This window comes from Gorilla gorilla, chromosome 5 (genome assembly GCF_029281585.2).
Source record: "Gorilla gorilla gorilla isolate KB3781 chromosome 5, NHGRI_mGorGor1-v2.1_pri, whole genome shotgun sequence".
Lineage (NCBI taxonomy): Eukaryota > Metazoa > Chordata > Mammalia > Primates > Hominidae > Gorilla > Gorilla gorilla.
The window spans coordinates 32,081,094-32,096,714 of NC_073229.2; the positions used below are offsets into that span (position 1 = coordinate 32,081,094).

The 15,621-nt window shown below is 44.0% G+C and overlaps 1 long non-coding RNA gene across 1 annotated transcript; it reads right to left on the reverse strand.

Moving 5' to 3' along the window:
- Positions 1 to 360: 360 nt before the first annotated feature.
- Positions 361 to 3,142, reverse strand: LOC134758711 (uncharacterized). The gene is made up of 5 exons (XR_010134182.1): positions 3,082 to 3,142; positions 2,485 to 2,617; positions 1,587 to 1,665; positions 1,104 to 1,188; positions 361 to 787 (listed from the first exon to the last, which is right to left on the reverse strand). It is a non-coding gene; the product is annotated as an uncharacterized lncRNA (long non-coding RNA).
- Between the last annotated feature and the right edge of the window lie 12,479 nt (positions 3,143 to 15,621).

A 15,621-nucleotide genomic window follows, 5' to 3' on the forward strand; every position in this document is an offset into this window, starting at 1 on the left:
AAATGATTTAAATTGACATGCTTTGTCATGATTGCTTGCAAAGACAATCACTTTTTGATGATACTGCAGCCTTATCAGGAAAAGTAATTTATAGATACCATTTCAAATGGGAGGGGAGAAATCCTACAAAACCTAACAGCACAGAAATGCAGAAGGAAATATTGCTTAGAAAAAAAAAACCCAACAAAACAATAAACTTCTCCTGTACTTTATATGTTGAAAAGGTTTGACTGTAAATCCTGACTTTGACATTCATTCCAGATCCATTTTAGAGGCAGCCCACAGACTCAACAGGGCGAGAGAAAACACTAAATCATAATTACCTTATAAAAGCCAAGCTTGTTTCTCTGAATGCTTGAGAACTGGCATAGCTTCTCAAAATATCATAAATTTATTGTGTTCTCTCCTGTTTTACTTAACAGCCAATGAATGTTACTGCTTAAAAGAATTAGTCAGGGCTTCGAAGAGGGTGAGAATGGAGGAAAATATTATAAAAGTCTTTAAACCTTGGCTAGCATGCAGATACTGTGTGTAGATTCAGCCCTCATTATGAAACGGCTCATTAAAAGACTCAGCTGAAGGAAAATCCTGCCATGATCCATACCCATTGATATGATCTTGTTCTTATTAGCATCCTCAAAAGGAAAACAGTTTTCAACACAATCTTGAGTTGGTTTTAATATCCTATAGGATGACACCAGAGGTGACAGCAGGAGGGCTTGCTCCTCTCTGGGAAGCTCTTCTGCAAGTGAAGGATCTGGGCCACTGGTACAGCCAGTGCCATTATCTGGAGCAGCAGAATGGATCAAAACAAGGCAGACACACAATGCCCCCCACACCCCCACGGGGTCCTGAAGCCCCCAGTCACTCTGCATTCTGACATGGCCCTATGAGTTTGTCATACATTCCAAATGAAGACAAGACAATCCACATTTGTTCCAAGAGTTCACCTGCAACTTGTCATTCTCCTGAAGAGAGTCCCATAAATTGTCACCGTAAATTCTCAGCAAAGACTGAAGCAGGTGGGTTTGGGGATTCCTGGGCAGGGCACAAACATGAGCATGAAATGATACAGAATCAGGTGTGTTCAGGTCCCAACTTACCTCTTGTGTGGCCTTGCGCAAGGCATGCTGTTTGGACCTCAGTTCTTGGCTCTGGAAAATGAAGATGTCAGTGACCATCCATGACCTAAGTGGCAAAGCCATTCTAAAATTACTTAGAATGCTACTTTTGTTTTATATAAATCTCTCTTTACTATTGTATCAGGGTGACAAGGAGTAATGCTTGGGCACTAGGATACATATCCCAACAACTGGAAAGGCAGTGTGGCCATTAGGACAGATGACAGCCTGCAACAGATGAAGGCCCAGTATGGCTGGCCTAGTGTGAGCTGGCTGAATGTCCATCCTGGCCCGTGATGACTGTGAAGATAGCCCTGAGCAGAGGCTTTGGAAGAGAGAGGAAAGCAAGATGATGCAGACAGCCAGGAGATGGCCAAGAGGAAGGTGAGCGTCTGAAACTGGACTTAAAGAGAGAGCTGAACTGGACTTGAGCAGAAGGAGCATGTGCTTTGGAGCCAGACTCACCTGGCTCAGATCACATCTCGGTGCCGAATATATGGCTTGAGGCAAGTTACTCAATTTCTCTCAGCCTCTATTTTCCCACCTGTAAAATGGAGATAAAATGAAGTGTCATCTATGAGACAAAACTAAACATGAGGCAAGATATAGCATGTGTCAAAATTTATTCTTTTTTTTTTCCTTTTTGAGACAGGGTCTTGTTGTATCACCTAGGCTGCAGTGCAGTGGCATGATCTCGGCTCACTGCAACCTTCGTCTCCCGGGCTTAAGCAATCCTACCACCTTAACCTCCCAAGTAGCTGGGACTACATGCGTGAGCCACCACACCTGGCTAATTTTTATATTTTTTGTGGAGATGGGGTTTTGCCATGCTGGCCAGGCTGGTCTTGAACTCCTGAGCTCAAGCAATCTGCCCTCCTTGACCCCCCAAAGTGCTGGGATTATAGGCCTGAGTTATCATGCCCAGACAAAATTTATTCCTGATAATTCTTCAAAATGTTTATAAAGTTTCTCTCCTAAATCATCTCCCAGTGGGTATACATGGCCAGCTTTTCTTCCACAGTGAAACAGATCAAATTCTTGGCCTCAGTTTACAGGCCATTTTGGATGAAAAGAAATTAGATTGTAAATTGAATCATCAGAATCATTCTGGTGTTGTGAGATGTTCACACCATGGGAAGCATCCCGGGAACACAGGTAGTTTGAGGGAACTCACATCTTGTGCATTCTTTGGGTCTAAGTTCACTGAGTGGAATTGGGAGCAAAATCACTTGTGCAAATTATATTAAATTCATCCTCTAGGTCCTCTTCCTCCATCCCTCTCTCTTGGTCAAGTATGCACAGTTGATTTTGTCTAGGTTGAATAAGCCAAATGTGTGCAACTCCATTGTAATTGTAGACATACCTTGCATGCTTGTTGTGAAGAGTAGGAGAGTTAGTGCATGTGAGGTATACAGTGTAAGACTTGATATGTACTCAGTCAATTCATGTTACCATTGTCCTCCCTCACATTTGGAAGGCTCTATTTCTGACCACTCCTGGAGAGAATTAGACAGACACTCTATGACAACCTGACCCTCCTCTAACATCTTGATCCTTGAATAACCTTGAAGGTGGCAAGAAGTTAAAAAGGAGGAAGGAAGGAGGGAAGTTGAAAGAGGAGGAGAGGAAGAAAGAAGGAAGACCAGAGAATATCTGTGTCGGTGGAAAGCATTTCAGTAATGATAATACTGATGTCTGGTATCGCTGGGGAGATGTGACAGCTTGAGTCTATGTGTACTATCAGCTAATATTAATGAATTATTTATCGATCATTTTCCTCACCAGGGACCAGGCATTGTACTATGGCTTTTCATGTGTGACAGAAAAAAAAAAATCAGTAATAACTGTTATTAGAAGACCATGAGCTCTATGGAGGAAAAAGGGAGAGTTTTATTTTCTATAAAAAACGATCTGCAGACTGGGGAGGCACAGCCTTCATCATAAGTGAAAGTGGGCTCACCAAGGAACAAAGGGAGGGTCTGGCTTACATAGGGAAAGTTCTTGCCCTGGTTCTTGATCTGGCTTATTCATGCAAATGGCAGATTTAAACTTGTTCAGTTCTGATTGATCCAAACAGTGGAGCCCTGACTGGGCGGTTTCCAAGCCCAAACCCAGAAGTCTCTTGTCAGATGTTTCTTTCAAATGGCGTGTGTGTGCGTGTGTGTGTGTGTGTGTTGGGGCATGGTTCTGATTGCAGTTTATCTTGGCACTGACAACAGAAATTGGCTTGGCTTGATTGTAGAAAGGAGGTCCGGTGACACTTTTACATCTTTCTGAGCTCACAGAGTACATGACCACTCCCTCACCCAGCTATGGCTGCCTGGTTCTGTTTGAACCCTGAGCACCTCAGTTAGCCACAGGGAGTCCATTTTGTCTGTCAGCCAGGGGCATACTTTAAAATAACCCAGAGTCTCTTCCCCTTTCCATCTGCTCAAAAAGATTCTGTGCAGCTCTTTTGATCCTTGATTCTTTGCAGAATTGGAATATAGGGCAGAACTGGAACTTTGCACCTAAACTCGGAGGAAAACAGAGCTTGGAAGACCGACAAGTGAACAGTTGATAGTGTCCTGTTCTCCTGTTGTGTACACTGCCGAGGTACTAAGCGTTAGTGTGGTGTTAAGACACATATTGGTTTTCATCCACAGTTCCTGGCTCGTAACTCCCATAGCCCTTGTTCCAGTCTTTTGTTGTAATGTTGGGTGGGGTTAGGCCTCAGGGGCAGCCCTCTAACCTCCTGCCCTCCTTTCACGCTATGTTCCCCCACCTTTCTGACTGTGGGTCTTAAGACCCTTCCATGAGAGGGTCTCACCTTATATCCTAGGGAAAGGAATGGTGACGTCATGAAGCTTCCAGAAAAACCCAAGAGGACAGGTTTCGGGGAGCTTCTGGAGAGCTGAACACGGGAAGGTTCCTGGAGGGTGGCGTCCCAGGGAGGGCATGGAAGCTCCGCCCCCCTTCTCCCATGCCTTGCCCTATGCATCTCCTCATCCATTTCTTTTGCTCTCTCTTCTATAATAGACTGGTAGATGTAATAGTGTTTCTAGGGTCTGTGAGCCACTCTAGCAAATCAATCAAATCCAAAAAGGGGGTCATGGGAACCCCAACCTGAAGCTAGTCCATCAGAAGTCCCAGAGAGGGCCACACTTGCACCTTTTTGGGGGGCAGTTTTGGGGACTGAGCCCTCAATCTGTGGGATCTTACAGCATCTCCTGGTAGATGGTGTCAGAACTGAATTAGAGGACACACAGCTGGTGTCTGCTGCTTTGTTTGTGGGGGAAAAAAACCCATGCATTTGGTCACGGAAGTCTTCTGTGCTGATGATTGTAGTGGTGTGAGTGCAGAGGAAAATCACGGTTAGAGAAAAGTTTTCCCTACAAAAGTAGGCTAGGAATTCCTGTGTGTACCATCTCCATCACCTTTCACATGAGTATGTCCCTATCACAGCCCCCTCTGGGATGATGTGCCCGCCTCCACTTTCTAGCTGCCGTGTGTCCCATAGCCACCAGCTACAGATTCCTTCTCTGATGATGAAGAAAAATGGTGACCTAGGGGGTGGTATTTGTGATAACCATCTGTGTCCAGAATTTTATACTGTTTCAGATGTTTATTGCAGCATATTAAGAAATTAGGACATCAGATGCACCTAAAGTTTTGTTTTTTAAATGGCCTGCCTTATTTCCACTGCCCATCCATAGACTTCTGGCACAGGAACAGCAGGCAGCTGGGAATCTCTATTTGGATAGCAGAAGAGGCAGAGGCAGGGGCAGGGCATAGAAGAGCACTCTACCCAAACCTAGGTAACAGCCCTGAGGTGTGGGTGCAATCTAAGTGACCATGCAATACACCTATCCAAAGTGACACCCCAGCCTTCTCCTCCCTACCCGCTATGACTCCATGGGGAATTGCCTTCAGCCTCCACCATCTGGTGATGCTTGATGTTTTCTGAAATAACAGAGACTGTGAGTCTTCTGAGTTTATAACAATAGCTACCATTTCTCCCTGTCCTGGGCACTTAACAAGCGCTATCTCTAGTCCTTATAACTGCATGATCTAGAGGACCACCAAGGTCCATATCACCGTTCTACTGACTCTACCACACAGATCTCTCGTGATGCTTTGTAAAGGTCTATTCTTACTCTGTCTTCCTTGGAAATGAGAAATGTAGCACATCTCTGTTAAGAGACATTTTAGATTCCTGGAAAAAAAATTCACCTTTTTTGCTTTCTCTTCTCCAGGGTGAGTAATTCTACTCTCTCAACATTTCCTTGTGAATTTCTTCTCAAACTTTCTTGTCATCATTTTTGTTTCCTACTGTGCTTAGAAAACGAGGTCCATGTTTCTCAAGTCCCTTTCTAAAGCACAATGATTCATTTTGTTATACATTTCTGATTAGTACAATATGTCTGGTACAGTCTAAATTCAACTTTAAAGTTAAATTTTAAATTGTATTAAATGTGGTCATTTGATACAAAACTGTTAATTTAATCCACATTATTGCCCCCATAGCTAATATTTCTTTTGCTATAAAATCATAGCTAGAAAAATTAAAAGATCTAATAAGCCAATTCTCAAACCCCCAACCATTAAAACCAAGAAACAGACGGAGTTCTGTAATATATTTCGGCTTTTTGTTTTAGTGTATATTCTTTCTTCCTCTGCAGGCTGTAATAGGAAAACAAAGTGAAACAAAAAAACACTGGACTTGAACCCTTAATTCATTACTTTTGTCTTCATGACCACAGGCAAATCATTGAACCTGTCCGTGTACTCATTTCCTCATTTATAAAATGATAGGGTTGGATTATATTGAGGGAGTTTTCAAAACTGTTTTTTAGCCATGAAAATCTTTCTTAAAAGAAATCTTATGTAGAAGCACATAACACACAAAGCAGAGAAGCAGCAGGAATGGTAAGACCCTAAGATTCACCCGCTTAGACACCCCTCACCCAACTCCCACCCACCCCCACCTCGTTTTCACAATTTATGATTTCATATACAAGCACAGCTTTCGTATGTGTGAACATTTACATTCATAGCACATATCTTGGATAGGATATACATGCAAGTGTGTGAGTTTATTTGTGTTTATATGAGTATATAGAAGAAATCCAAATCTCCCCAAGCTCCTTCAATCTGTGACTAGGAATGAGATCAGATATCACTAGCTCTGAGTCACAAAGTCACAAGCATAAGGCTGGATGGCAACCCCGTGCATACTACCCCCAAGGATTCTGGGACCACTCCCCCACCCCGGGACAGTAGATGGTTTCTCTTGTGCTCATTAATAAGTGTGGGCTTGGCAGATACTGTTGCTTGTCCCCTGCTGCTCCCCTTGCCCCACTGTCTGTCCCACTGGATACCAAAATCTCTGCCCCTGCTGATTGCTGTCTCAACTGCTGCTCTTCCGGCTTGGAGTCGCTGGGTGATCAGCCTGGCCAGGTCGCCCCTTGCTGATTGACGGTTTCCTGCCCTCACTGCCCTGCTGAGCAGGTGGTGCGGTACGGCTGCTCCATTGCAAACAGCGCCCCCAGCAGGCAGCGCTGCTATGCGACCTTGGCTATCTGAGCAGCAGCATCCCCAGTGCCATGAGTACTTTCCAGACCAAATTCTTGCAATGCGGTGGGAAGAATGCATCCTTCTTAGAAACAGTGTCACTAAACCCACAAGATTTTAAGAGTTTAAAGAAAGAGCTCTTTTAGTTTTTATTTACAACCTCCTTCCTCAACTGCCTTCTCCTCACAGGACTCAAACAAGTGGCCAGTGGGTACTGAGCCAGAAGATACATCTGAGTGGCTGAGACCACACTATTCTTAGGACTGCCCCTCCCAGAGAATAATTATGACCATTTTACTGAGTCAGATTCATTGTCACTGGTTCGTTTCTCCCCTAATGCTCTCCCAGGAGGCTTCTCAGTTTCCCCTACAATATAACTTCTGTTTTCTAGAGTGTCCCAGCATGCTAACCCGACCTGGGCTCATCCTGGGCCCTCCATCGCACAGAGCTGAAGCGATGCCTGGCTATGGTGTAGTCTCGTATAGATCAGGAACCGCCCATTCTTAGCGTACCCTACACATGGAGGATGTGAATCTTCTCCCACAATTTCATTTTAGGGTGCATATGGAAGCTCTTCAAGTATGATAGATAGATAGATACCAAATACCTAAGTCTTTGGCTGGAATCAAACTGGAAACCTTGAGAACAATCAAACTATGCTTGGGAGCAAGAGGCTTCAGATTCAGTTCTAAGTAGAACACTATCCTATTCCATGATGCTGCCGTGGATTTTTGGCAACTGGTTTTAGAAATAATACAAATAAAACCTATGACCAAGAAATCTACCGAGGTCAACATTTCCCAAAGAGTGGTGCTATGTTTCCTGAAAATAAACAAATATACAAGCAGGTCTGGGAAACCCCACAACCTATAGCACTATCTTACATGTTTTTTGGCATGCTCAAAATTAGAGAGATACTGAGTAAGGAGGAAGCTTTTGAAACTTTCTATAACACATTGTTTTAAAATATATTGACAATGAAACTCTAAAAATATCTAACACTCTGAATGTTCCTCAGAAGTCATGTTTTATGGAGAGAATTTTGAGAAAATTTAGCCTAAAACAGGGTGAGCAAACTATTTTTTTGAAATTAAAAGTTCAGTTTTGTGGGCCCCACATATAGAACCTACCGCAATTACTCCGCTGTTGTAGCATGAAGGCCATTGTAGATGATACATAAACGAATAAGCTTCACTGTGTTCCAGTAAAACTTGGATTATGGCCACTCAAACGTAAATTTCATATAATATTCTATGTCACAAAATATTATCCTTTTGACTCTCTTCAACTATTTAAAAGTACAGAGAACATTCTTAGTGCAAAGACTGTAAAAAACAGGGGATGAGCTGAATTTGACCTGTGGGATGTACTTTGCTGATCCCTGTCTTAGAAGTACTAAAAGCTAGTGAAATCACAGTGCCTGTACAGATACCTGAACCTGAAGTCCATGGAGCAGAAACCCTGTGTGTTTATTCTCCACTGAATCTCCATGCTCTGTCTGCTGCATGGCCAATGCCTGTTTGGTGAATGCTCATAAATATTGAATGAGGGAATAACCAGCAGTTCAATTTACCTGTCAGTAACGTGCAGAATTTGGTTTCTCAAAGTTGTTTTCTTTTGTCGCTGTTGTTGTTTTGGCCCTGTTTGCTGGGTATCTCAGTGTAAGTAGTAAATAGAATCCATGGCTCTGATGTTATTCAATGCCAGAAAAGAATTTCACACCTTTTGAAACACTATTTGATGGCAGGCAAAGACTGTTGCAGCTGCCTGGGGTATGAATTAAGGCCAATAATAATTAGACTGACTCTCTAGAGTAAAGATAAATGTATGATACAAGTTTCCCTGTCTTCACGACATGGGAATTTAGATGCAGTGGCAATACTTACAGCCAAGTAGATAACTGTTTCTAGGTATTTCTTTTATTCATGGCTGCCTTTGCACTTACATTTTGGAAAGGGCTTGCCTTGGTGTCACCCCTGCTTGTCTCCTTCAGTCTCACCAAAATCTGTTACGACAAGTCTGATTTCCATGCTAGGAGTCTTATCCTTTGGAAGTTTCCATTGGTTTTACGGAGTTGTTGGATAATACCTGCTTACCTGGCGGTGGTCCCATCTTTTCATGAATGCATTCCCTACCCACTCCAGCTCTCTGCACTCTGCAGAACTCCTTCCTCTGGACATACTGACTGATTGATGGACTGATTAATTCATTCATTCATTTGACAAATGTTCACTCATCAGCTGATATGTGCCCCACACACTGCCATGCACTGGAAATACAAAAATGAAAAGCAAAAACAAGAACTCCTCCCTTCAAAGCATTCACAATTTACTGGAAAAGCCAGAGAAACAGTCCACGAGGAAAACTTCAGAACTCAGAACAGCTCTCCACAAGCTCTTAATCACACACAGCCTGATAGCTTTCCTTCTCTTTTCAGGGGCTGATGCTGCAGCTCTCTGACTGATTATGGATTCTTGAGGGCAGACACCATGCCCTTGGTCTGTTTCACCTCCAAAATGCCTAACAGAGTGAATACTTTTATAGTAGATTCTCACGAAGCGTCTGATGATAGATTTTTGCACCACGAACAAACTAGAGAATAGACACTGAAGACTTTATTTTGCAATTTTGACACTGTGCGCTTTGTTTCTTCATGATCTGGGTTCACCCAGACTTTTGCACTTTGGGTGACCAGTGGATCCAATGGGGGAAAAAGCAACAGTGGGATCTGCAGCCTACTCTGGTTGGTGCAGGGCAGGTAACAGGGCAGTAGTAAACATGAGAGGGTAAGAAGGGATGAGCTGTTTCCTTGATATCCATCCTCCCTCCCAGGATACAGGCCAGAGTGTTTGGTGGACTCTTAGTAACTGAAAGAACCCACCTTCTAGGACTAGGTGTACCCCATCCCAGCAAGAGTGCCCCATCAGATCAGATCCTGTTGCAGATGACAAGGGGGAGGTGGTTAGACTTTGTTTCTGTAGCATTTTCAAAACAATAGAGCAGCTTAGGCAAAATGGCTGTGCCAAGGAGTGAAGCAAGAGCCTAGGCAGCATGAGCCCTACCCAGTCCCTGCCATCACCGTTGCCAGGCATATGTCACCCTGGCCACCTATTCAACATGGGTACACTGGGCACTCATGGCTCGGTTTTACCCAGAGAGGTGGTGGGGTCTAGTGGTAGGGCTTTGGAATTAAGGATACATACATTGATGCAGTGTCTTATTCTCTCTTTGCAATCTGGGACAAAAGACTTTTTCCCTCTGAGCCTTAGATTTTGCATCCATAAAAGGAGGGAAATAATACCTTTTGCTGTTGTCACGAGGATTGCATGAGAGAATGTTTGTAAAAAAGAAGAAAAGGTGCGCCACAAATGGTACCTGGTGTTATTATCTTTCTACTACAGGGCTGTTTTCAGTTCCATGTTCACTTCTGATCAATGCAGTATGTGGATCTGTCAACTCTCCAGACTTCCCTGTTTTCCACAGTGGGAAATCAGCCTGATTCACAATGGTATCACCTCCTGGCTCTTGGGTTTGACTTTCCAGAGATCTAATAAGTGGCTCCCATTCTTCCATCGGTTTCTCATCTTCATCCGTTGCAGTTCCAGATTACAGATGTCTCCTGCCCTTGTAGAATATGGGGTTCATTATTGTTTCTCATTCTCTTTATTGTTTTGGAGTGATTCTTGAAAAAAGGAGAGTGGAACCATCTTTGCTCTGTCATCTAAAAACTTGGTTATCTTTTCAGATACATTGATAAGCACAACACATAATAAGACATGTTAGAATTCAAAAACAAACCCAGATCTTCCCCCTACTCTTTCTCTTTCCCTAGTCCCTTAAATATAAAAGGGACACAATAGCTCGCCTATTCGAGTGGCGAGGCCCGTTTCCTCACCATCAGCACATTCCTCCTGCCCTCTCCCACAGGCCCTGCTCATGGATGGGGCAGTCAAGACTGGGATTTGACTGACTTGCAGGAATGTGGAATGTAACTGGAGGGAGGAGAACATTACAACAAACCAGCTGCTCTTCAGAGGTTGATTTTCATTTTGGAAAATAGCAAAAGCAATTATCATGGCTCATTAGGAGGCCTAGCATACCGGCTGCAAAACTATATTTGGAAAACTGTATTCACTTAGCTCTAAAGTGGTGAGAGGGTGAGGACAGGCGGGAGGAAAAGGAAAGACAGACCAGGGCCTGCCTGGGCTTAGATTCAGTCTGCAAAAAGGTGATCTGAATTGAATTCTGAGAGGGACAAGAGATGAATGGAGCTGGGACACTAGGCCAAGCATAGCCCTGAGTCTGGAGGCGCTGAACACTGGGTGGCTCCAGCCTTTTGGAAAATTGGGCTCGCTCAACGACAGACCCACCTACCAAGTGGGAAGTGGGTAAAAGATGTACTCTGTTCAATGTGCCTTGCTGGGAACGTTCAGATGTCCCCTCAGCCTCCCCAGGGAGCTGTGGTGTGTGTTTGGGGTCTACTCTGAAGTTTGCTACTCAGTTACATCAGGGGGCAAGGACCTGTGGAACAGGTTTCCATCTTGGTCATTCTGCCGCCTTCTGACTAGGAAGAGTTGACTCCACAGGCCACTAGCTCATGTCTTCTGTTTGCTCCTAACCAAAGGAAGGGTCTTGTGATGGGGATGACATACCCAGGTCAAGAAAAGGATGGTTTGGGAAGCTTATGGGGGTGAAACTACCCCAGAATGAACTTGAGAAAAAATCACCTCTGTTTTCTTTTGTTGGATGAGAACGTTTTGGGCCCTTCATATAAGTTGTGGGATGGACCTATTTAATTTGCACTTGAATATCCTCCAGTGTTGGTATGGTCCTTTATATTTTACGAAGTACCTTTACCAGGGCTGGCTGCTGAGAACTGCTTCCTGCTTAAAAAAAAAAACAAAAACTGGGAGCTCCTCCAGTAAGGATAAAGATGGAGAAAATGGTCTTTATATGTCAGGTATATCAGCATTCAGGTCCCTTGGGATCTGACAGCCCTGATAATGTGTATTAGTTTCTCCTGCCCCGTTGATGACATCTGGCTTTCTCATAAAATATCTTACTTAAACTCAGGTAGATATGATTGTTTCCATTTTAAAGGGGAATAAAATGTTCAGAAGTTGTTGTTGTTGTTGTTGTTGTTGTTGTGACGGAGTCTCGCTCTGTCACCCAGGCTGGAGTGCAGTGGCGAGATCTTGGCTCACTGCAAGCTCCGCCTCCTGGGTTCACGCCATTCTCCTGTCTCAGCCTCCCCAGTAGCTGGAACTACAGGCACCCGCCACCACGCCTGGCTAATTTTTTGTATTTTTAGTAGAGATGGGGTTTCACCATGTTAGCCAGAATGGTCTGGATCTCCTGACCTCGTGATCCACCTGCGTTGGCCTCCCAAAGTGCTGGGATTACAGGTGTGAACCACCGCACCTTGCCCAAGAAGTTTTAATGACTTGTCCAGGGCCACCCATCTACATAACAGCATGGCTGAGACATGAAGTCAGGTAACTCTAGTTATGTCTACTTGACCATAGGGCATTAGTCAGGAATGTGTCATCTGTCACAGAAAATCTCGGTGGCAAGAACTGAAACATGTAGAGATTGACTTATCTCTAATCTAGGGAACTTGCCACAAAGAAGCCAGCTTTTCTTGTCTTTCTGGTCTACTGTCTTTACTTAGGTACAGCATCTGCCCTAATACTCATAAGATGTCTGCTGTTCCTCTCAGCATCCCATCCTCATTCAATGAAGAAGAAAGGAAGGAGGTTGAATTTGTTTCCTAAAGCTCCCCTAACAAAGTACCGCACTCTGGGTGGCTTAAACAACAGAGATTGTTCTCTCACAGTTCTGGAGGCTGGAAGCCTAACATCAAGGCATGGGCAGGGCCAGGCTTTCTCTGAAGGCCCTAGGGGGGAGTCCTTCCCTGCCCCTTCTAGCTTCTGTAGGGCCAGCAATCCCTGGTGTTCCTCGGCTTGTAGGTGCAGCTCCCCAATCTTTGCTTCAAATGGCCTTCTACCCTGTATGTCTGTGTGACTCCATCTCCAAATTTCCCTCTTCTTATAAGGATACCAGTTCTATTGGATTCATGGCCTGTCCCGGTACGGTAGGACCTCATTTTAACTTGATTACATTTACAAAGACCCTATTTCCAAATAATGTCACAGGTATAGGTGAACATGAATTATTTGGGGACACTATACAGCCCATTACAAAGGGTTAGAGGCAATACCAGCAGACTTCTGTGTTGTACGGCCACCTCGGTTGCATGGGATCCTAGAAAACCAAGTAGAGGTTGGTAAGGGACAGAGAAGTTGCAGTAGAGATTAGGTAAATTTGACACACATTGCTATTGTTTAATTCACTTTTTTGTTTCAGATGAAAGGAAACTAGCATCTATTGAGATCACACAGTAGGCTTGCCTCGTTTTTGCATTATCTAATTTACTATTGTAGATCCTTTCCATGCATCCTCCCTATTGGACTGTCAGCTCAGTGAAGGCAGGGGCTGCATCTTCTATTTCTTTTATACAATATACAAATTAGAGGTCAGTACACATAATGCTGGATAAATTACTGCCCAGCCTTCCTCATTCTGTGCTCACTCATTCTTTCCCAAGAGCCTCATGATGTCAGCTGTGGACACTGACCCATGTTTGATATTGTTTTCCTCTCCAATTCCTCCTCCTCCTTTTTCTTCTGTTCCACCTCCTTCATCTTTGTTTTGTTTTGTTTTGTTTTTGGTAAAGGAAATGAGCAACATTATATTTCATAAGTAATTCAGTGGGCTGCCCCTCCCGTGGCTCAGCAAATACCTTCCTTCTAGGTTCTCCTGACTTGGAGGAACTGTGGATGAAAATGACTACAGAATAAAGGATTATTACTTCAGACGAGATCGGGGGCGTTCAGGGTGGTATGGCTGTAGACAGGATTATTACTTCAAGAAGCTGAATTCTATTAATAACCCTAAAATGAAATCCAGGCCTGTATGCTCTATTTTCTATAACCCTTGATGGAATGTACACACTTACCCTCCCAGTTTCTAGAACCACTCTAATTGGTCTAATTTGTCTTTTGTTTTAGAAACAAGGTCTTGCTCTGTCACCCAGGTTGGAGTGCAGTGGTGCAATCCTAGCTCACTGCAGCCTCAACCTCCTGAATTTAAGCCATCCTCCTGTCTCAGCCTCCCAAGTAGCTGGGACCACAGGTGTGCTCCACCACACTTGGCTAAATATTTTTATTTTTTGCAGAGATGAGGTCTTTCTTTGTTGCTCTTGCTGGTCTCAAACTCCCAGGCTTAAGCAATCCTCCCAAAGTATTGGGATTACAGGCATGACCCACAGCACGCAATCCACTCTAACTTGTCTTAATCCTTGTCTTTCTGAAGGAGAAGGAGAGAGATACCAGAATCAGATTCAATATCTAAATATCATACCTATGAAGATATATATATATATATATATATACCATGAAGATATATATATATAGATATACCTATGATATATATATATGTGTGTGTGTATATATACATATATATGTAGAGGGAAGAATGCACAGGTAGATGGAGAGATGGACAGGGTATGTGAAAGAATCCTGTGGGGTTCTGAGTGTGTCATTCTCACTCCCTTGCTTTGGGCCAGTGATTCTGCCTCCCTGAAGTTGAGTGGACCAAGGCTGAGCACCTGGCCCAAAGGCAGCCAGCGATGGCAGTAGCAGTGGCCCAGAGGCGCACAACAGAAGAAATGCCTGGGGAGACTCTTCAAAATACCAGATGTCCAACTCAACACCAGATGGAGATTCTAATTCATTATCTATCAGTCAGTCTTCAGGAAGTGTATTCTGATAAAAGCTGCACGGTTGCTTCTGATATGCTGCCCTGTAAGGGACACCTATGTGCTGATTTCAAAGCCAATTTTGCCCAAAAGGGGTTTCCTCTACTGGATAGTGGTTAAGTAAGCCAATCAAATCCTTTCTGGAAGAGTGTGACCTCAGGACACCCACGGAGAGTTGGTTACCCTGGAGAACCCAGAGCAACAGAAGAGGTGAGACCATAACTCTGTCTCATGAAAATGCAGACATGGAGTAGGGAGCGATGGGTGCGTGATCTGAGGGGATCGTGGACGGAGGTGATACTGTGCTGTCAGAGGAGCTGTCAGGTTACAGAGCTTCAGCTGCATCCTAAATAGTGAAGCACTGTGTTTCATTTCTCAGTAGGGCCTGGTTGCGGGCTCCAGAGATTATTTCCTCCTCCCTTATTTGCTGACATAGCCCTCATAAAAGCTCACTCAGTCAAGTAATCTGAATATGTCTCTCTGTTGCTTGCAAATGGAGAGAACTTAACAGAAAAATCGCTGGATGTATTCATTTGACACTCCTCAAACATTCATGATATATGTATTCTTCACCAAAGAAGAGGCGGTGGACAAAACAGACAGCGTCCCTCTCTGCATGCAAGAAGGTTAATAAAACAACTCGAAAGAAATCATGAAGATGGTTTCAGATGGTGGCAAGTGCTGTATTAGAGACTGATGGGAGAGCAGCAATACTTTGGATTGCTTGGCCAGGGGAGACTTCGCTGAGGAAGTGGCGTTAGGGCTCCCTACCTACATATCTATGTCCTTACCATGAGAGCTGTGATTTTAGCCTTAAAAGGTTTCTTAGAGATCATCTTTTGAATTGTTTCATTTTACAGGCCAGGAAATAAGCTCAGAGAAGGATGTAATTTGTCCATAGTCACACAGCAAGTTAGGAACGGGACATAGAATTCCTGTGCTCTCCGGCCGGGCGTGGTGGCTCACGCCTGTAATCCCAGCACTTTGGGAGGCCGAGGTGGGTGGATCAGAAGGTAAGGAGTTCAAGACCAGCCTGACCAACATGATGAAAGCCTGTCTGTATTAAAATTCAAAAAAAATTAGCTGGGCATGGTGGCGGGCACCTGTAATCCCAGCTACTTGGGAGGC